Source organism: Maylandia zebra, linkage group LG12 (assembly GCF_041146795.1).
Source record: "Maylandia zebra isolate NMK-2024a linkage group LG12, Mzebra_GT3a, whole genome shotgun sequence".
In the NCBI taxonomy this organism is placed as follows: domain Eukaryota; kingdom Metazoa; phylum Chordata; class Actinopteri; order Cichliformes; family Cichlidae; genus Maylandia; species Maylandia zebra.
Window position 1 is genome coordinate 34,996,125 of NC_135178.1, and position 23,418 is coordinate 35,019,542.

General features: G+C 40.1%; 1 long non-coding RNA gene across 1 annotated transcript in view; it reads right to left on the reverse strand.

The window, feature by feature from the left end:
• LOC111500564 (uncharacterized) overlaps window positions 1-11,657 on the reverse strand; it is a 68,442-nt gene extending 56,785 nt beyond the window's left edge. The window contains exon 1 of the long non-coding RNA XR_002721163.3: window positions 11,457-11,657. This is a non-coding gene — a long non-coding RNA (uncharacterized LOC111500564). The remainder of the gene's footprint in view (window positions 1-11,456) is intronic.
• Window positions 11,658-23,418: the final 11,761 nt, after the last annotated feature.

A 23,418-nucleotide genomic window follows, 5' to 3' on the forward strand; every position in this document is an offset into this window, starting at 1 on the left:
CTCTTTCTAGTCCCTGTCAGTACTCTTGCTGCAGCATTTTGGATTAGCTGAAGGCTTTTCAGGGAGTTTTTAGGACATCCTGATAATAATGAATTACAGTAGTCCAGCCTGGAAGTAATAAATGCGTGAACTCGTTTTTCAGCGTCATTCTGAGACAGGATTTTTCTAATTTTAGAGATGTTGCGCAAATGGAAGAAAGCAGTCTTACATATTTGTTTAATATGTGCATTGAAGGACATGTCCTGGTCAAAAATGACTCCAAGGTTCCTCATTGTCTTACTGGAGGCCAAGGTAATGCCATCCAGAGTAAGAATCTGGTTAGATACTATATTTCTAAGATTTTAGGGCCAAGTACAATAACCTAAGCTTTATCTTAATTTGGAAGCAGAAAATTTGGTCATCCAGGCATTTATGTCCTTAAGACATTCCTGCAGTTTAACTAATTTGTGTGTGTTATCTGGCTTCATGGACAGATAGAGCTGGGTGTCATCTGCATAGCAGTGAAAATGTATGCTATGTCTTCTGATGATACTACCTAAGGGAAGCGTGTATAATGTAAACAGAATTGGTCCCAGCACTGAACCCTGTGGAACTCCATAATTAACCTCAATGTATAAAGAGGACTCTCCATTTAATTGAACAAATTGGAGTCTATTAGATAGATACAATGATACAAACCACTGCAGCACAGTACCTGTAATATCTACAGCATACTCTAATCGCTTTAATAGAATATTATGTTCAACGAATGCTGCACTAAGGTCTAGCAGGACAAGCACAGACACGAGTCCACTGTCCAAGGCCATAAGAAGATCATTTGCAACCTTCCCTAAAGCTTTTGTTGTGCTGTGATGAGCTCTGAATCCTGACTGAAACTCTTCAAATAACCCATTCTTCTGAAAATGATCTGTTAACTGTTTGACAACTACTCTTTCAAGGATTCTTGAGATCAAAAGAAGGTTGGAGATTGGCCTATAATTAACTAAGACAGCAGGATATCGATGCATTATTAATTTTAGTTTAGCTTTTATTAGTTTACCTTAGCTTTTTTCAGTTATTAGAATATGAAGCCTACTTGTCAGGGGCAGATTTTAGAGGTTCACAACAAAAACAATGCTGTGTAAACCCAGCTGATTCGCGGTCATGTATTCATCCTGAAGTAAACAAACACCAAAGCCTCACCAGCCTTTGACCAAACTGACCAAAGACTGAAACTAAAGGTATTTGCAGTACTGTTTTTAAATTGAATCTTATTAATACACATTATTGTTTAATCTAGTACTTTTTTCCCAGCATTCTAGTTTTTTGTTTGTTTGTTTTTATTTCAGCTAACCAAAGTGTTTCATCACACCTACTTTCAGTTTAGTTTTACATAACTGTAAAAATCATGAAAGGCATGTTATTAAAACTACCAAAGAAGGGCATCCTAGACCTCTCCATCCACATTAGCTGACCAGAGTCAGCATTGCACTCCAGCAGGAAGGGTTCAGATGGTGCAAACGATATGATGAACAAACCTTTGCTTTTCACAATATCCTTGAGGAATCTCAAGCATTGTCTGGAATCGATTGCATTTCTCTGCATCAACTTCAAAGACCTCAATTTAGTAAATGGTAAATAGACTGTTACTGCTATAGCACTTTTCTACTGCAAGTCTTGTTCACCTAGTCACACATAGTCGCACTTGCACCCTGACTCAGGCTTCATTATCTTCCCCAAGGATATCTTGACATGTATGCTAGATTTAACCATCCCATTGGTAGAAAACTCACTCTACTTCTTAAGCTATGGTCGCCCCATCTGACAATATTAATCTTATGAGCCAGTTTTACCAAAAGTTCAAGTGTAGCATCATCTTAGTTCACAGATTGACATTGACTGAGAATCAATCAAAGTAAGGATGGCTGTAGCTCAGGAGGTAGAGGAGGTCATCTGCTGATCGGAAGGTTGGTGATTTGATGTCTCCATATCTTTGGGCAAGATACTAACTCTAAGTTGCTCTCTGATGCATCCATTGGAGTGTGAATGTTAGTTTGAAAGCACATAAAAGCACTGAATGCATAGAGTGAATAGGTGAATGGGTGGCATTGTATAAAGTGCCTTGGGTGCTATGTAAGAAGTCCATTTACCAAAGTATTTCATTGTGATGTCCACAGACATGGTTATGTGTGAAACCACAGCAAATGTACAAAGTAGTATATAGTAGATTAAGTTTGAGGACCTGAATTATTAATAAACATAATTAGTAACAAGACAAGTAGCAAAACAGTTGGCGATAGGAGAAAAACGAGCATCTCACCAGAACACGGTAACAGTTACATCAAGCTTGAACTTAAAAATCAAAGATACAGACATAAACAGTTCTATTCCCTCTAGTCTAATCCTTTATCCAGTCTCATTGGGCTTAAAAATCCATTTTTCAAGGTTAATTTGACCAGAAGAGCAGCAGAGACTGTAACAAATATAAACGTAAATTAAAAAAAATAACACATGACACAGAGTGAACACAACATCCAGATCATATGAAATAATTTCCCCCAGGGATCAATAAAGTATTCTGATTCTGATTCTGAATAAGATATTATGAACGAGAGCAATTTCCAGAGCAATGACAAAGAGGACCGCTTCCTTAGTTCTTTATAATGTCCTAAAACGCCTCCACAGTAATCACTTGTGATGGCTTCAGATCATACAGCAGATTATTCCAGGAAACAGAAAACACATATTTAAAAGCATTTTTTCCTGATTCTGCTCTGATTCTGGGGGTCAAAACAGGGCTCTTTGAGACCAAAGGTTGTGTGACTATTGTTTTTACCATAACCAGTATATCCTCAGATAACAGTCATGCAGAGATTTATAATTTCCCACGCGTGGGACTAATAAAGGTTATCTTATCTTATATACAAAAACCATGTAAAGGGAAAGTGTGGCCTTACAGAGACAAGAGCATACAGAGAACAGAGTTGTGAGATGATAATGGATCAGACACACAGAAATCTGTTATTAGCAAACTTACGGGAGAAGGACAGGCAAATGGGACTAAAGAGAGGATCACCCAACCCTTCTTCTTATCTAACATCCCAAAAGGTCACCGTTTCATAAAGGGAACTCCTAAATCAGACTAATTAACTTAAGTGATTAAATTACCTATACAACTACAACAACTACAAACCATCAATAACTGCTGAATTGTTCGTTCGAGTTCTTATTGAACCTTCAGTCAGTTTCAGACTGACGGCAGCAGGTAGAAGAATCTTTTCTTTATTCTTTAAATAAGTAATGAAATAAGTGTTCTCATCTGAAATCATGAGGGATGGCTGTTTGAATGATCACATATTAGTCAAATGTACACTGTTAACAAGCCAACAAGCTCACTTTTTTTTCCCACCGGCTCATACATGATTCATGATGTCATAAATTCGCGCTGATATTTTTCCCCCGTTTTAAACCACCCTCTCTGTTTTTTACCCCCTCGGAGAAACATTGTGACCTGCGAGAACTCCAGTTAAAATTGAATTAACCTCAGGCACATGGTTCATTAGTGGAAGGCCTGCCTGGTGCCATAGGCAATTAGCTTTTACAGTCCAAGTCTGCACAGTCAGTTCTGTGTTCTGGATGTCACACAGACACACACAGAAACACACAAATGCAGGATGCAGCCTATTAGCATAAAAAAAAAATAGAGAAAACAAAATCTAACATGTCACATCCTCTTGGTTTTCAAATCTTTCTGTTCTTCTGAATTGAAGCCTTACTCCTGATCAGAGTAGCCTTGCCTGTAGATTTGTATCTTTGAAGCAGTTCCTCTTCTGGAAACAGCAGAGGAAGTAAGATAGAGACACACACAGCGAATCAGATGTTGTCCAGGTGCTGGCCCACCTTTAATAAGAGTCTTGTTCTGCTCACTGCGAGCTAGAAGGCCGCTCTAACCAGAACCTGTACATGATGGAGAACTGCTGCTGTGAGCTCAGGTCAGCATAGCTCACCAGACTGCAGAGCAGACGTGGGGAGTTCCTGCTGCAGTGAGTGCAGAAAGAATCAGGAACTGACTGCAGCAGACTTTTTGCACCATTACTTATTGACACATAATGGAAATTATTCAGGCCAATCACATAATGTTCATAACTGCAGCTTCTCCAATGTCCACTTGAGGATGTCTTTAAAAGAGAGTTAATCCCCACAGACTCCCATGGTATAGTCCTAAATTTACAGCATAGTTAATAATGTTACTGCCTCACAAAAAAAATAATTTTGATCTCTGCAGATAGTTTCCAACTTCATAACAACTCTGAAGAAGATGAATTTTTTCTAACTCATTCACCTGAGTACTAGAGATAGGCACATAGTGACTCTGACAGCTGCCCCATGGTCACATCAGGCTCCCAACATGGCAGCAGCTAAAACATAAATGTTCAAAACCAATCACATCCATCTTTAATACTCACTATGGGAAATCCAACTTGGACACTACTTGGGCTGCTCTCTCCCCCCCCTACCCTTCCTTCACTGTTTCAGGAAATCTCAATATCAACATAGACAGGCTTCAGAAATGTGAATCTAAAGGTTTGCAAATATGGACCTCAAGCTAAAAATGTAAAACTAACAAGCTCACAGTGAATAGCTAAAACTAAAGCAACATGAATCCTCACGACCCTCAACATCATGACGGTGAAGTAACCGTCCAAAGACTCTGCTTGAGTTGTAAAATATACAGACCTGATGTGACAAATGATGAGGGAATGAAGGACACTAAAAGAAAACAGGTAAGCAGACAGTACAGCAATGATGGAGTTGGAGTAAAATAAAAAAGAATTACACTAGACCTGCTATTAAATAGTTCCTGCACCTTAAAAAAAAATCCATCATTCACCAGTGTTGGGTGCCTTTAAGTTTTTATTTATGATTTTGAAGCCTAGTATTTAATCAGCAATCAGGTTGACACTAAACTGGCCAACTATTTTCATGACCAAATAATATTTCTCTAAGCAACGGTGGTCAAATTTTGATGCCTTCCTTGTCTTCAAGAAAACTTCTTCATCTTTAGATAAATAGACAGACGTTTTCTATCATTTTCTATTTACTCTATTAAATTGTTAAGGTTAAACAGCTGAACACAAAATGAGGCTGTTTTGAAGCCAGATTTTGTCAGACTGTTTGTAGTTAAAAGGGGAAAAAAATCTGAACATAAACATCCTTTAAAATAGTGACTAAACGTTGCCACAGAAGTCACAGAAGCTGACTGTGTTGAACTCCCCACCAGCTGCTGAGCAGTGCAGTCACATCATGCAGGGTTTGTTATGTTCATGGCAGTGGTTTACATTTTCTGAAAGGTGTCAGCAGATAAAGGTCAGAGGTCAGCAGTGTTCATGTAAACCTACCTGAGTGATGTGGACCAGAAGACAGAAAAAGTCACTGTGACTGCTTAATGAAACCTTAAGTCTTAAACTGAGTTAAGGTTAGATTAGAGTTTTCTATAAGTTTGTTTGGTTTTTTTTGTATTCTTTGCACAAAAAAAGCTTAATTTAATAAAGTAGTAATGAAGGGTTTGCTCATTTCAGTAATACAGGGTTTGTTCATTCTATGAGAATGTTTAGCTTGGTTTTTATTAAAAACAAAATGTTTTGGAACTTTGTGAAGGCAGCTGACTCAAGTCAGAAGTGGGAAGTAACGAGGTACAAACACAGTAGGGACGGGAATCAATGCAAATTTAGCAATTCTGATTCCATTATCGATATCACTTATCAGTTTGATTTCTTATCGATTCTCTTATTGATTCTCATTGGATTCTCATTAGCTTCACTTTGAGCCACCACTATCGTTAAGGCATCAAGCGAATTAATTGCATGCCTTGCGGTTAAATGTTAGGTAACTTACTATACATGCACTAATTACTCCCAGGAGAAAGTAATTTGTTATACCACTCGTTACATTACTTTTGCATTTCTCCGTAAAATGAATTGACAAACACAGTCTCATAATTACCATTTAATAATATAAACATATAGGCTAGAGTTTCACAGATCAATACATTTTCCTATCATAATGAGGACACATATAATCTTTCTCTTAGCATTTAGGTATGAACACAAAGCACAGAGCAAATATGGGAACCGGCACAAAGAGACTTCAAAGCAATCGCCATGGTGACGCTGGAAAAACTTGCCACCTGATATTCGTACTTCAGAGTCTATACAGTCTTTCAAATCCCATCGTAAAGCTCACTTTGTTATGTTGGCTTTTAATCAGAGTTCATTTTGAGTACCATCAGTTTCTTTTGTTTATATTAAATATAATGCATTTGCTTCACCTCATGTCTTATTCTTCTGTATTTATTTTTATATGGTTTCCTCTTGTTCATCAACTAACTTGCGATGCACTGTGGTCAACTTGCTTTTAAATGTGCCATAGAAATACAATTGACATTGACCTTAAAATTTTACCAGAGCATCTTTTTAAGTGCCTGTACTACTTCTTCACTATACAAAAACTTACCTACTTTTTCCAATTATAAATGCTGTATTGATTGTTAACAGATTTGACTAATCCTACAAAACTGATTATACGCTAAAACTGAGACGTTTATTTCAGCTCACGCACGTTTGGAGGGTTTCATGGATACTCTATCTTGGAATACATTAGGTCTCTTAGTAGCAACTGAGCATTAGTTAAATGCCAGAGCCTGCCGGAGCAATATTGTCCACACCTTTATGACCAGTACCCATCGTCTGACGGCTCATTCTGCTGCTCATTTCAAACTGATTTCTTGAACATGAAAAAAAAAGAGTTTAAATAAGTGAGTGGGTTCATCACCATCATTCACCTCCTCATTATCAAAAGCTGCAGTGCACTGAGTGGAGCTGAGGAGTTTGGTCATTCAGGACCTCAGAGCAGACCCACTACTCCTTCACGGCAAAAGGATCCAATTGAGGCGATTCGTATTTCAGAAACTGCTGATCTACTGTGATTTTCCCACACTACCATCTCTACGGTTCACAAACGTCAGAAAAAAAGAAAATATCCATTCAGTGTCAGTTCTCTGAGTGAAAATGCCCGGTTGATGTTCAGATCAGAGGAGAATGGACCACTTCAAGCCTATATGATGGAAACAGAAGCTCAAATAACCACTTAGTACAACCAAGCTATGCAGAAGAGCATCTATTCACGTTAAACCTTGAAGCAGATGAGCTACAGCAGCAGAAGACCTCACCCGGTGCCACTCCTATGAGCTGAGAACAGAAAACGCAATAGAAGACTGGAAAAATAAATGCTGCCTGGTCTGATGAGTCCTAATCTCTGCTGTTATATTCAGACGGTATTGTCAGAATTTGGTGTGAACAACATGAAAGCATGGATCCACCCTGGCCACAGTTTACCCATCTTTTGATGCCTGTTTCCAGTATGATAACACATTATAAACAAAGCTCAAATCATCTCAAACTGTCTTCTTGAACATGGCAATGAGTTCACTGTACTCCTGCGGCCTCCACAGTCACCTGATCGGAATCGAACAGAGAACCTTTGGGATGTAGTGAAATGGAAGATTCACATTATGGAGTGTGTAAGTGTCTTTTTACTTTCTGCTCACTGATACCAACAAAAATCAAATGAAAAAAGACAAAAACTAAATCAATATCTGAAGCCAAAATTAATTATTCCTTATTATAGCCGTCTAAAATAACACCAGTATCTCTGTTGATCTTACAATCGTGTGTGTGTTATACCTACAGAGCAGTAAGAAATATAAAAGAGTGGAAGCCACCCTCTACACATTTCTGAAAATCTTGTGTTTAATGGGATAACCATGACAATTACATTCTGAAGCAAATTTCTAAATAGTTTCTAAGCATTCTTGGACAAAACATTCCACGAATTGGACAAAGAAAAGAGCTGATACTTCCAAGTTTGGTTTGTTTGATATGAAAGCATCCACTGAATGCCTTTAACTTAATTTAATCATGACTTGGAAATTCTCCACCACTGCAGCTGCTCACCGAACCAACATAATAACTTAATAATCATAATTGCATTGCATTGTTTAAGTGGAGGCCTGTAGATTAGACAGCTCCCCGTGGGCTAAGCACACTTTTCCAAACGGGCGTTTCAGTTAATGGTTCCCTGGAAAGAGCACTGTGCTAAAGGCTGATAAATGAGCACCTCCATTTATGGTACTCAACACACCCAAACACACACGTGTACACACACACAGCTGGCAGACAAGCACTAATTTTAGTTTTAATTGAATTCACCACCTCTTGAATTCATCTCAGGGTTGTGATTAAGAACAAAAGCTGCGCTGTGAAACAATCACGGCTGATTTCTCCTTCACAGCTCAGAAACACCTCTGCTGTTCCCCATGACTGATTTTCAGCTGAAGTGTGCAGTGAGGGGAGGAGACCAGTGTGTATAACAGGCCTGTGTTTTTAAGACTTTTTTCTTAGCAAGAAGCACATGTGTGGGCATGTGTTCATGAAGACACCGTGTGTTTGCATGCTTGAGTGTGGATACCCGTCCATCTCATGCATTGTGCTTTCAGCAGCCACAGTTATTGTCAAAATTGGCCCGGGTTCCTGCACTATTAAAATCCCCAAATCAATGCTTTTTTAAGACCTTTTTAAGACTTCAATTAAGGAAATGCACTTGTGAAATGATGACATATTGACCCAGTTTCCTGCGCTTGGATGGAGCCTCTCGTTTTTTTTTTTAAAATTGTGACGCAGTTCTTTGTCTTTTGTTTTTTTTAATAAACACAAGCACCCAAAAACCATTTGGAGCCTCTCTAGCTTATTATTCATGCCTAGCACATCTTTAAACTAACTCACAGTGTGCATGCAATATTCCCGACACCAAAAATTCAACGCCAAATATTCAGAAAGCAATCGTACTCACGCTGAGTAAAGTGTAAATGAATACACTAAGTTTTGGATTAGAACTTTTTTAAGTGCAAATAGTCCAAACTGGTAAAAAGATCTTAATGACCACAATGTTGTGGTTTGTTTTGTTTTTGGTGAATTCTTCCTGCTATATGTTGTTGTTTGCCAATCAACGACCCTGAATATGACCTGTTATTAAGGACAATGTAACCGTCATCCTTTATATTAGGGTGACTACAGCTCTGTAGCTAGAAAATAAGGTTGCACTAACCCTCCAAATATTGCTGGTTTTTAGTTTGTGTCCGAGTCAAATAATTTAGTAAGAACATGGTATATCATATAGCTACTGTTAGCTTCTAACTCAGCCGAATAAAATTCCTGGACATTAAGCTTTACAAAACATGTCTTTCTAATAAACAAAATCAAAAGCAACAACAATACTGAACAAGTGAATATATAAATATGACATCTTGTTGTTGAGAAAATGTGACATTTTAGACTCTTGGTCTTGCCAATTTAAATTTTGGATTAGATGGGAACACACACTGCCACAAACACAGCAACGTAACAAATGTTTGTTTTTTCTGCAGCTGACAGAAAGAAACATATCACCCGATATCACAAATCATCAAATACTGGTCAAGCTTTAATCCATGTGCTGGTTTCAAATATTTAAAACAATTTACCATTTTTTACAACACTAATCAACAAGTGCACCGAGGCTCTGGGACATAAATATACTCAGTTTGAAACCAGAATAAGTTAAAACATCAATGTTCTGTCATGTGACTGTAGAACAGGGACTACAAGAGGAAGAAATGGAAAAGGACAGTAATGACGGAAAGAAGGATTCATTTCAGTGACTATGATGTTAGGAGGGAAAAAAAAAAAAAAACAAAAAAAAAAACCACACAGATGAGAGACTGAGGTCCCAGAGTGAAATATCTCATTAACTCCAGAGGTCAAATGTTACAGTACCTTGTGCCACATTTAGTGTTCTGTTAAATAAAAACCAGGTGTGTGCTAAAGCTGAACAGACCTGGAGATAAGTTGGGGCCTAAAAAGATTACAGCTCCCCCCTGGGCTGGGTCTTGTTTGTAATGTATACTTGAGCAGAGGTTCCCAGGCGCTCCGGTCTGACCTACTTCCACAGTCCTGGCAGCTGAACTCAAGAACCCCTGCATCAACACCGCCCATCACACTCCAGATGTGCTGATCTGAACTAAACTGGAAGCTATTTAACAATGCTTACAACATAAAAATCTATATTACTGTAATAAATCTTCATTTGGTCTAGCTTTTCTTCAAACATGAAATGTGAACTTCGGTGAATCTTAAAGTTAGTGACATGGCTGCTTACACAGCTGTAGCTGCTAGCTGTATGCTAGGACTCACCTTCACTAACTTCAGTTTATTGTCACTGAGCCTTACCTTTCAATTGTGTTTTTATGTTTTTTGAGCAAGGAATTCTCTAACAAATCATTGCCTGAATGAGTCTAAGCACAACTCGTGGGGACTCGACTCAATTGGTTTTATTCTACTTACATTCCTGTTTAACAGGAAGGTTACTAAGTGCAACCGTAACTGTTAAATATTAATTTATGTAACGTAGACACATGATTTTCACTGATTTAATCAAAGTTAATTTCTGTTTTACTAGAAATAGATTGTATGTAACATAATCAAAACCCTTTTCTTCTCACTCAGTAGGGGCTTCTAGCTCATGAGTCTTAGTTTGTTGTTTGAGAAGACCGGTACTTTCTTGGAGTAAGTAAAGATCTTTTTTTTTTTTAAAAAGCTCACTTTCCCTCTCATAAACAGTCTACATTCATTCACATCATACAAACACCATGAATTTGTATTCTCTAGTGCGTGCATGAGACAAACCCAGGCATGTCTGAAAGCCAGAGTCACGCGTCTTTTCTGATACAGACTTAGCATCTGAAAATGAACTACTTCAAAAAACTGTTCCTGCTAAAAGTGGAAACAACAAGGTTGTTTCACCACTTGAGGCAAGAACATAGTGTCAAGTACAGCCTGGTTATGAAGGAAGTGATAGTGGTAAGACAGCCATGCTGATTCATCATGGAAATGACTGATGTGGTTACATCATGGAAAAGCAGTGCTTTAGCAGCTAGTTATAATATCCTAGATATAAAATATTTCTCAGTGTTATTGTGTGAATATATAGCGCAAATATATAACGCAGGCATCTGATGAGTTACAAGTTTTAGCTACTTTCGCTGTTGTTAAACTAAAGTGTAAATGAGTTATTTTAAACTTCATTCTTCAAGTTTGCTGGAACAGAAATTGCAAATGTTCTTGAAATATCATGTCATAATTATGAGGCTATATCGCTGCCCCCCAAGCATTAGCCAATTAGAAAAGAGAGGGATTGTCAAATAATAGTAATGGAGACACAATAATATTTGGAAACAACTTACCACTCTCACTCAGAAAGGAAACAAAGACAACAACAAAAAGCATGAGCACAGAGGCGACAGGGTCTAATTAGCAGGATTCTGTGGCCCATGCAGCAATACAGCAATAATAAAAATTTAAAACATGAAAATCTGGTAAACTTACCTTTAATACTGCGACATTACTGCGACTTAAATCCGGACATAAAAGCCACTTTGTGAGGTCATTCAAGAGCTTGTAGCCTCTTTAGCTTGTTAGCAAACATTCCTCTTCGTGTTTTTCTGATATTCATTTCCTGTTATTTGTTTTGCTTATTCACTGTAATGGATTCAGTTAAAGGTCCATCCGTATTTAATGAAATCCCGCGTGACACCTGCGTCATAGACGCTGGCCCCTATATGAACTTTAACCTTTGGCAGGAAATACTCCCACAAAAGTTGAAACAAGCCAAAAATACTTGAAGTAGAAAAATAACATAAAAGCCGTTTATCTAAAGTTACATACGAAAAAGTGGATTTTTTTTCCCTTTTCTTTTCTTACTTTTTTTGCATTAAAAATCAAATAGCTGTGAGTTATCAAAGTGGTTAATCACCTAATCATTTCAGTTTGACTACTAGGGTAGTTAAGCAACACAATAGAGATTAATATTTTATAATTTCATCAATTTTTTGTTTATTTTTGTGTTTTTAAAGGTGTGATGGAAAATTAGGTAGTATTTTTTTTTGAAAAGTGTTATTAGTCGAAGAATGAAGGCGTACATAATTTTAAAAGTCTACGTATATTAAAGGAATTTTTTAAATTGCATAAATACATTTAGCATCTTTACATTACATCCACAGATCAGAGTAATCCTTCAATGAACCTTCGTCCACTTAGTTTTAGCCTTTCCTTCTTTCTTTAAACCAATTTTCTGAGTGTTTAGAGCTTTTGGTTCACATTAGATTACCTGTACAAACACTGACTTTGTTATTTTAAATGTTGGCATGTTTCATATGAGCATCCACCATTACAGTAGTTTGTATATCACAGAAAGTAGAAGGAGAATAATAGAAAAATTGTATTTCCTGCAACCTTGAGCCCTTCACTTGGCTGACTGTTTAAGTCAGGCTGAAAATACAATGATAGTTTATATAAAACATTAAACACAAACCTAAAAAAGGAGGTTTTAATGTAAAATCACATTGTACAAAAAAAAAGCATGTGGATGTTTGAGTGCAGGAGGAAAAAAGAAATGATGTTTAGACTGAATGTGATCATTTTCTCACAGGTTACATTTTAATATTTGGGTCCCACAGGTCACTAATAAAATGTTGCATTAAATATTTACCTTTGACTTCTTTTTATATAAAGTCAACAAGACATTTTTGTTCTTATGAATATGCTGTTATATAACTACTGAGAATCTGTTTTTCTTATTCTTATTGTTTCTAAAAACCTAAAGACCATCTTACTCCATGAACAAAATCAGGATCTTCCAAGAATGATGAGGCTATTATCCAGAGAACTGACTGGTCAGGTGCTGGTTTTTCACCTCTTGAACTCTTATCTCGACCTAACCTTCTCTGGATCATGTTAGGCCACCTTTATAAAAAAAAAACAAAACCCCAGAGTTAAATCTCAGGTAAACTCTGAGGTTTTTACTCTGAGTAAGCAAAGCTACAAAGGAGCAATAGTTCACACTTACTGGACCTTTACGTTATAGTTCATCATCATGTTTTATGTCCTAGTTATTCATTCAAATGTATTAAATCCAGCTGATATATGTTATTTTAGAGTACTGATAAATTAGTCTGAGTCATAACGTTTTTTTGCAGAAACTCCACAGGGGCATCTCCAGTTTCACCCAAAATTTACTTTTTTACATTCATAATAAATGGAGTAAAAACAACATTTTTAACAAATGATTCTCCCCAGGACACTGATATAATGCTTTAAGGTTTAAATGTGTGTTGGCTTTGGAATATGAGTCCAGTACTATATAGCTGACCACGTGTGATTTTATTGGCGGACAAATTGCTGATGAAAGTAAATCAGCTTGTTATTTGGCCATTAATTTTATTAGCAGAGTTACATTTAATGGTTTAATTTAATTTGATATGAGCCTGAGGGGATCGTGAGGACATGCCAGACTGGGATAGAAAGGATGATGAGCCAGAAACAAACAAATAACTGAAGAATCATAAAATGCAGCATTAGTGCTTTACAATAATGACCCGAACCTGAAGCAACATCAAACCTTTGAAATTTAGGTTGCTGTGATGAGGCGCTGCAGGCTTTGAATCTGCCTCAGACCTGTTCCTGTGAGCTGGAGGACCTGAGGTGAACCAAGGCAGGCATGGGAATCCATTCAAACTCCACACAGAAAGGCTGGAGCTAGCTTTTTAATATGCATGTTTTTATATATGTTTTTGTATCAAAACAACAAATAAAGATTAATCTTTTGACATAAGTGTAACACGTGTTTGTTCATTTTTAATTTTCATGTCAATCATCTCTATATCCTGACCTCTTAGGGGCCAAACATGGCTCACAGACTGTCAGGGGCTCAGTATAACCTACGATGGACATAATATTAACTACATCCAGATGTGGGTACACTCTTTAAAAAAAAAAAAAAATCACAGCACAGGGCAGCTGGAAATCATTACTGTATTTTCCCAAGGATAATACAGCCTTTCCAATTTCTATAGAGACAGATAATCCAGTATGTAACATTTGACTGAAGAATTTCACCTTATAACAAGTCAGTGAGTTTAAATACAGTGGGGCAAAAAAGTATTTAGTCAGCCACCGATTGTGCAAGTTCCCCCACTTAAAATGATGACAGAGGTCAGTAATTTGCACCAGAGGTACACTTCAACTGTGAGAGACAGAATGTGAAAAAAAAATCCATGAATCCACATGGTAGGATTTGTAAAGAATTTATTCATAAATCAGGGTGGCAAATAAGTATTTGGTCATCTCAAACAAGGAAAATCTCTGGCTCTCACAGACCTGTAACGTCTTCTGTAAGAAGCTTTTCTGTCCCCCACTCGTTACCTGTATGAATGGCACCTGTTTGAACTCATCATCTGTATAAAAGACACCCGTCCACAGCTTCAAACAGTCAGACTCCAAACTCCGCCATGGCCAAGACCAAAGAGCTTTCGAAGGACACCAGGAAAAGTATTGTAGACCTGCACCAGACTGGGAAGAGTGAATCTACAATAGGCAAGCAGCTTGGTGTGAAAAAATCAACTGTGGGAGCAATCATCAGAAAATGGAAGACATACAAGACCACTGATAATCTCCCACGATCTGGGGCTCCACGCAAGATCTCATCCCGTGGGGTCAAAATGATCATGAGAACGGTGAGCAAAGATCCCAGAACCACACGGGGGGACCTGGTGAATGACCTGCAGAGAGCTGGGACCAAAGTAACAAAGGTCACCATCAGTAACACACTACAACGGCAGGGAATCAAATCCCACAGTGCCAGACGTGTTCCGCTGCTGAAGCCAGTGCATGTCCAGGCCCGTCTGAAGTTTGCCAGAGAGCACATGGATGATACAGCAGAGGATTGGGAGAATGTCATGTGGTCAGATGAAACCAAAGTAGAACTTTTTGGTATAAACTCAACTCGTCGAGTTTGGAGGAAGCAGAATACTGAGTTGCATCCCAAGAACACCATACCTACTGTGAAGCATGGGGGTGAAAACATCATGCTATGGGGCTGTTTTTCTGCCAAGGGGACAGGACGACTGATCCGTGTTAAGGACAGAATGAATGGGGCCATGTATCGTGAGATTTTGAGCCAAAACCTCCTTCCATCAGTGAGAACTTTGAAGATGAAACGAGGCTGGGTCTTCCAACATGACAATGATCCAAAACACACCGCCCGGGCAACAAAGGAGTGGCTCTGTAAGAAGCATTTGAAAGTCCTGGAGTGGCCTAGCCAGTCTCCAGACCTCAACCCCATAGAAAATCTGTGGCGGGAGTTGAAAGTCCGTGTTGCTCGGCGACAGCCCCAAAACATCACTGCTCTCGAGAAGATCTGCATGGAGGAATGGGCCAAAATACCAGCTACTGTGTGTGCAAACCTGGTAAAGACCTATAGTAAACGTTTGACCTCTGTTATTGCCAACAAAGGTTATGTTACAAAGTATTGAGTTGTATTTTTGTTATTGACCAAATACTTATTTTCCACCCTGATTTACGAATAAATTCTTTACAAATCCTACCATGTGGATTCATGGATTTTTTTTTTTCACATTCTGTCTCTCACAGTTGAAGTGTACCTCTGGTGCAAATTACTGACCTCTGTCATCATTTTAGGTGGTGGAACTTGCACAATCGGTGGCTGACTAAATACTTTTTTGCCCCACTGTATATCGGAACTACTGTGAGTAGAGATAGAAGATCATTGCACAAAATGAAGATTTAGATTGCAATTGCAAAGAAAGCATTCGCTAACTTAGCAGAGACTTTATTCAATCGACAAATTTCTTTCTAGATGTCTGAATTATACCGATCATCACGTGCTGTATGAAAGAAGAGCATGGACAACAAACAAGAGAACTGCAGATACCATCCATGTATTATCGATATAATGAGAATATCACACTGAAAATTCTACTTTTTTTTACTCTTAGTTTGGTACATGAATACAGGCCCACTGTCTTTGTGATTGACAGCCAGTCAGAAGAAAACTGGCTTAAAAGTGATGTGGGTGGAGCTAAAACAGTTTGATTCAATAAGAAAAAGAAAGAAATTAGTTTATGCAGTTAATCATACAAAGCTAGTCTAGCAGAGTCCAAGAATGTAAATGAGAAGCTGTAAATGAACAGGATAGGTCTATTTGAAGTCTTTTAAGCCCCCATAAATGTGTCCAGTCCAGCAGAGACAATGCACGCTTTTAATGTTCATCCATTTACACGGTTAACTGTGCTTTGTCCATCGTCCATCCATTTGTAAATACATCCATTCATCCGTCCAGCTGCCCACACTGTGAATCAGAGAATCCTTCCAAAATGGCCTTAAATCCACCCACATACACTCCACATGCCTCCACCCACAATCTGCATATTAACACTATTAGCATAATTAGAAAAGAGTAAATAATTATTTATATTTAGCTCTACAGGCTGTTAGTAAACACACTGCCTGATGTGGACGTAATGGAAACGCACATTCTTAAAATATATTTCTTCAGGAGGAATATAGGTTAATCTAATTATCTTGAAACCAAAGAGTGATTCCTCTTTCCAGGCCTGTTTCAAAATAAAGTTAAAAAGACACATGCTAACAGATTAGCCACCTTTGGCTCCTGCATCCTCCTGAGGCTAGAGCAAACAAAAGTAGGGGGTCAATGGATGAGTAATGGGAGGGAAAAGGGATATCTGCTACTGAGACCAGTCATGGAGGCTATTTCAGGCCAGGGCCTGTTTAACAAAGAGTCCTTATTCAGTTCAAAAAGGCCATTTATAAAAACAATGGTCAAGGTCTGGAGCCAGACTCTGGAGAGTGAAGGACTGAAAGTGCTTGTATATGTCAAATAAGCCACCTGAAGAATGGCAGCGGTACAAACAGCTAATATTACTCCAGCTATTATTGTCCTGGATCGGACAGAGGAAGTTAGGGTTGTGTAAAAGATGACGGCAGAGCTATATTTTAAAACTAAAGTGGATTTTTGCAAAAAAATATGGGAGGAAAAATCAAAGCTGGAGCTTCAACAAAAGCCATCATCCAACAGCCAGCTGCAGATCTGATCCTATTCATAACTTTTACCATTGCTTTTTGAGCTACTTGCAGTCAGACTGGGTGTTTTATGCTACGGCGGTTAAGAAAAAATACTATTAGTACAAATTTGATGAAATTAGAAATGAAGACGTGGCATTGAGATCCCAAATGTTAGCACATACCAACTTAACTTATTATCAGATTGTCAAGGACCCTCACTGCTCATTTTCTGGATAAAAACAAGCTGGATAATCAATGATTTTTCCATCACTGTTGCACATCTCAGGGTGTGATATAAGGCCATTTTGTCAGGGAGGATTCATATGTAGTTGTTGTTTCAGACTTTACCGTGTCCATGCTGGGCACAATGTTTATAGAGACAACAGCCAGTGAGCCTGAGCAGCAGGCAGGTTATCTTAGAGATATGAGACATGTGCAAAACCACCACCCACTGACCAATAAATTATCTGGATAAAAGTGGTTCAAGTGTCGTCATTCCTAGAAGATCCCTCTGATGTCAATGCACAGACAATAAGAGAAGATTTAATTTCAAGAGACCATCTAAATCCTTTGGTTTAGATTCTTAGGGGAAAAATTATTCCTTCCACTTTTTCCCTCCAATACATTTTATTTATAGATATATTTAGCGTTTCTATGAGATACATGGAGATGTAGTCCTTAAGTAGGGCACCTATGTCAGCTCATAGTCAATGAAAAAACAAAGAGTTGATTCATCGTCAGCTTCTTGCAACCAGTAATCATGACTGATGATGTTAGGGGTGGGTGAAGCCAGATAGGGAACATATTTCCTGGATATGTTGGACTTGTTTCAGAGGACAAGCCCCAGAGAATGGTTTGCATTTGAAATTTTCACTTTTCTGCTGGTTTGCATCTTTCTAAAAAACTGTCAAGGCAGCATTTGTTCATACCAGCTGTATTTGTCCATGTTAGGAAGGCTTGTCTTCAATGCACAGGAACAAATACCATCCAATTGTTCTTTTCTGTTTCTAAAATCACAATTGCACTCTCCTTGGAGTCCCAGGGCTGAAGAGGCTCAACTGTATTCATATAAATAGGTGCAGGCAGAGCAGCTGGGTTTCTTCTGCATTGCCAGCAGCCTTTTGCTTACACTGCTTTTTGCAGTTTTGACTGCAGTCCTGTTTTACACTCAGTTTTATTAGTTTGGTTTATTAACATACCTGCTGAAACCTGTATAAGACAGCACATTTTATGGTTGGTTTAAACCATTTTCTCCCCCTCTCTCTCCTTGCTTTTTCTGCTGAAGCTACAATCTCACACTAACATGGCTCCATAGTGTATTGGTTTACCCAATAAGCTTCCCAGTTTGAGCCCAGATGGAGAGATCTATCCCTGGTAGGGTTATGTCCAGAAGGGCATTGTTGGGTGTAAAAAACAAACAACAAAAAAAGACAAATCTATCAAATCTTGTGAATCACACTGTTGCAGTGACCCATGGTGAATATGGGAGGAAGTTAAACAAGTTTCTTTCTTTTTCTCCTTTCATAAACCTTCCCTCCTGCAGCAAAGTTTTGTAGCATGTCATATGCTGAGTTCCTTTGAGCCACAGATTTGGGGACTCCAACAGAAAGGGCTGAAACTAAAGACAACTGGTCTCTTTTTGTGCCACGATTTTCTAATAGATCCTGAACTGCAGATAAGTGACATCTCTAGGACTTTACAGTCTTTCCTTACATTGTTCTGCAGGCACTGGTTGTCAAAGGCAGCACCTAAATGAAGAACCAAAATATACCATGCATCTGAAAGAACTGAAACTTGTTGCTGTGCCTGTGCCATTTCTAATTGGCTGATTATGAAAATTAAATAGGCAGCCGACAGGTATCGACAGGCCAAGCGGAATGCGGCTCGGGCAGTGGCTGAAGCAAAAACTCGGGTGTGGGAAGAGTTCGGAGAGGCCATGGAAAAAGACTTTCAGACTGCCTCGAAGAGATTCTGGCAAACTGTCAGACGTCTCAGGAGGGGAAAGCGGTGCTCTACCTGCACTGTGAATAGTGCTGGCGGAGCGCTGCTGACGTCGACTGAGAAAATTGTCAGGCGGTGGAAGGAATACTTCGAGGACCTCCTTAATCCCACTGACATGTCTTCCGAGGAGGAAGCAGAGTCTGGGGATGAGGGGAATGACCCGCCAATTTCCGGGGGCGAGGTCACTGAGGCAGTTAAACAGCTCCTTGGTGGCAGAGCCCCTGGTGTTGATGAGGTCCGCCCCGAGTTCCTGAAGGCTCTGGACGTTGTAGGGCTGTCCTGGTTGACACGCCTCTGCAATGTTGCGTGGAGATCAGGGGCAGTACCTGTGGACTGGCAGACCGGGGTGGTGGTCCCCATCTTTAAGAAAGGGGACCGGAGGGTGTGTTCCAACTACAGGGGGATCACACTCCTCAGCCTCCCTGGGAAAGTCTATGCCAGGGTGCTGGAAAGGAGAGTTCGTCCGCTAGTCGAACCTCGGATACAGGAGGAACAATGCGGTTTTCGTCCTGGTCGCAGAACACTGGACCAGCTCTTTATCCTCTCGAGGATACTTGAGGGTGCATGGGAGTTTGCCCAACCAGTCTACATGTGTTTTGTGGACTTGGAGAAGGCATTCGACCGTGTCCCTCGGGGTGTCCTGTGGGAGGTGTTGCGGGAGTATGGGGTGTCTGGCCCATTGCTACGGGCCATTCGATCCCTATACAACCGTTGCAAGAGCTTGGTTCGCATTGCCGGCAATAAGTCGGACTCGTTCCCGGTGGGTGATGGGCTCCGCCAGGGCTGCCCTTTGTCTCCGGTTCTGTTCATAATTTATATGGACAGGATTTCTAGGCGCAGCCAAGTGGCGGAGGGCTTTCGCTTTGGTGGCCTCAGAATCTCATCTCTGATTTTTGCGGATGATGTGGTTCTGTTGGCTCCATCGGGTGAGGGCCTCCAGCTCGCACTGGAACGGTTCGCAGCCGAGTGTGAAGCAGCAGGAATGAGGATCACCACCTCCAAATCTGAGGCCATGGTTCTCAGCCGGAAAAGGGTGGAGTGCCCACTCCGGGTCGGGGATGAGTTCCTGCCCCAAGTGGAGGAGTTCAAGTATCTCGGGGTCTTGTTCGCGAGTGATGGGAGAAGGGAGCCGGAGATCGACAGACGGATTGGGGCTGCAGCTGCAGTAATGCAGACGCTGCACCGGTCCGTCGTGGTGAAGAGGGAGCTGAGTGTAAAAGCGAAGCTCTCAATTTACCGGTCGATCTACGTCCCTACCCTCACCTATGGTCACGAGCTGTGGGTAGTGACCGAAAGAACGAGATCGCGGATACAAGCAGCAGAAATGAGCTTCCTCCGAAGGGTGGCTGGCCTCTCCCTTAGAGATAGGGTGAGAAGTTCGGCCATCCGGGAGGGGCTCAGAGTAGAGCAGCTGCTGCTCCACATCGAAAGGAGCCAGCTGAGGTGGTTTGGGCATCTGACAAGGATGCCCCCTGGGCGCCTCCTGGGTGAGGTGTTCCAGGCATGTCCCACCGGGAGGAGGCCCCGGGGCAGACCCAGGACACGCTGGAGAGATTATATCTCTCGGCTGGCCTGGGAACGCCTTGGTGTTCCCCCGGATAAGCTGGAGGAGGTGGCTGGGGAGAGGGAGGTCTGGGCCTCTTTGCTTAGGCTGCTGCCCCCGCGACCCGGCCTCAGATAAAGCGAATGAAGATGGATGGATGGATGGATGGATGGATGGATGAAAATTAAATAGAAGAATAGACTAAAAACTTACATGAAAAAAAAACAGTTCAGTGAGATCTTCTGTTTTATTAGAAATGTATAATATAAACATTAAAGTGCCCTCACCACTATCAACACATTCAGATGTGGCTCTGTAAAATTATGGCGTGTCATTACTCATAAAGCGGGATTACGGCTGATGTATGACCACCTTCTGCTATCACCCCGAAACCGTGTCACTGTATAACAAATGAAGCGTCTTATCTTTATGTGAAGATGTATGTACTTATTTTGGACTGTTAGAGGTGTTTTCTCTTTCCCAAGCCAGAGCAGCTGCTCCAACTCTTGTGTGTGTTCTGCAAAACTGCTGATTTCAACACAGTTTTCACACCAAACAGCTCTTCCCATTTATCATCTATTCAAAACAAATAAACAGGTTGAACAAGGGAAGACGCAAAAGATAGCGATCAAAGATAAAACAGCAAAGGTTTAAAGAAATAGCTTTATTCTTTTTTCTAGAATCTAAAATCAGATGAGTGAGTCTAAACTAATGTCTTGGTACTGAAATTTAACAGTTTGGGGGATAAAAAGCTCATTTGTTGGCTGAGATTAGGCGACAGGACTGAAACCACTTTACAGCAAATACACAGCCAGCAGCTGATTCACTTAGCACCTCATTAAAGGCGTGAATACAGGAAAGAGACAGTTTGACTCCCTTCAGATGTGAAAAGAATCAGCAAATTGAACCTCAAAGTTCAATATGTCACAATCTATTAGTATAAACAACAATTCACTCTTTATGTACAGGGCCCATGAATGTGAGGGCTTAGAAGGACATAGCAAGCATAACATGCAACAGTGACTGCACTATCAAAAAGAAAATGCCAGATATTTTAATCAACATAAAAGCAGCAGTACAAAATCTCTTTGTAACGGTCATACCGCATATTAAAGATGGATGTGAGCGTTGTGACATCACCCTGAAGGCTCAATAGCTGCTACCATGCTTTTTAATCTTTTAAGAGACCAGTGGCATCCAAATGGACTACATTGTAACATTTTAAAGGGTCCAGCTTTGGTGAAGAAGTGCCAGATGTGTAAACTTTCGTGTACAGCATTCACTGACCTTAGATAGATAAGGATAAGATGTGTTGCTGTCAAAACTTAATTATCAAGATGGTGTATTAAAAAAAAACCAAAAAAAAAACCACATAGACACATACACATTAAAAAAGGGTGAAGAAGATGTGAAAAAGCTGGAGTCCCCAAAGTCCTGAAACTAGCAGATTTGGTAGCAGAATAATGCCACGTTTAAGATAATAAAAAGCACTTTCAGTCAGCAAAACTGGAGCACAGACCCCTTAGACATGCTGTTAGTACAGTTAACCACAAGCCACGATAATTACCCATTCAACACATTCAACAAGAATCACCAGTTCAAATCCATCACTGTCTGACTAGTATGGCATCAAGTACCTACAGGGAGTGCAGAATTATTAGGCAAATGAGTATTTTGTCCACATCATCCTCTTCATGCATGTTGTCTTACTCCAAGCTGTATAGGCTCGAAAGCCTACTACCAATTAAGCATATTAGGTGATGTGCATCTCTGTAATGAGAAGGGGTGTGGTCTAATGACATCAACACCCTATATCAGGTGTGCATAATTATTAGGCAACGTCCTTTCCTTTGGCAAAATGGGTCAAAAGAAGGACTTGACAGGCTCAGAAAAGTCAAAAATAGTGAGATATCTTGCAGAGGGATGCAGCAGTCTCAAAATTGCAAAGCTTCTGAAGCGTGATCATCGAACAATCAAGCGTTTCATTCAAGATAGTCAACAGGGTCGCAAGAAGCGTGTGGAAAAACCAAGGCGCAAAATAACTGCCCATGAACTGAGAAAAGTCAAGCGTGCAGCTGCCAAGATGCCACTTGCCACCAGTTTGGCCATATTTCAGAGCTGCAACATCACTGGAGTGCCCAAAAGCACAAGGTGTGCAATACTCAGAGACATGGCCAAGGTAAGAAAGGCTGAAAGACGACCACCACTGAACAAGACACACAAGCTGAAACGTCAAGACTGGGCCAAGAAATATCTCAAGACTGATTTTTCTAAGGTTTTATGGACTGATGAAATGAGAGTGAGTCTTGATGGGCCAGATGGATGGGCCCGTGGCTGGATTGGTAAAGGGCAGAGAGCTCCAGTCCGACTCAGACGCCAGCAAGGTGGAGGTGGAGTACTGGTTTGTGCTGGTATCATCAAAGATGAGCTTGTGGGGCCTTTTCGGGTTGAGGATGGAGTCAAGCTCAACTCCCAGTCCTACTGCCAGTTTCTGGAAGACACCTTCTTCAAGCAGTGGTACAGGAAGAAGTCTGCATCCTTCAAGAAAAACATGATTTTCATGCAGGACAATGCTCCATCACACGCGTCCAAGTACTCCACAGCGTGGCTGGCAAGAAAGGGTATAAAAGAAGAAAAACTAATGACATGGCCACCTTGTTCACCTGATCTGAACCCCATTGAGAACCTGTGGTCCATCATCAAATGTGAGATTTACAAGGAGGGAAAACAGTACACCTCTCTGAACAGTGTCTGGGAGGCTGTGGTTGCTGCTGCACGCAATGTTGATGGTGAACAGATCAAAACACTGACAGAATCCATGGATGGCAGGCTTTTGAGTGTCCTTGCAAAGAAAGGTGGCTATAT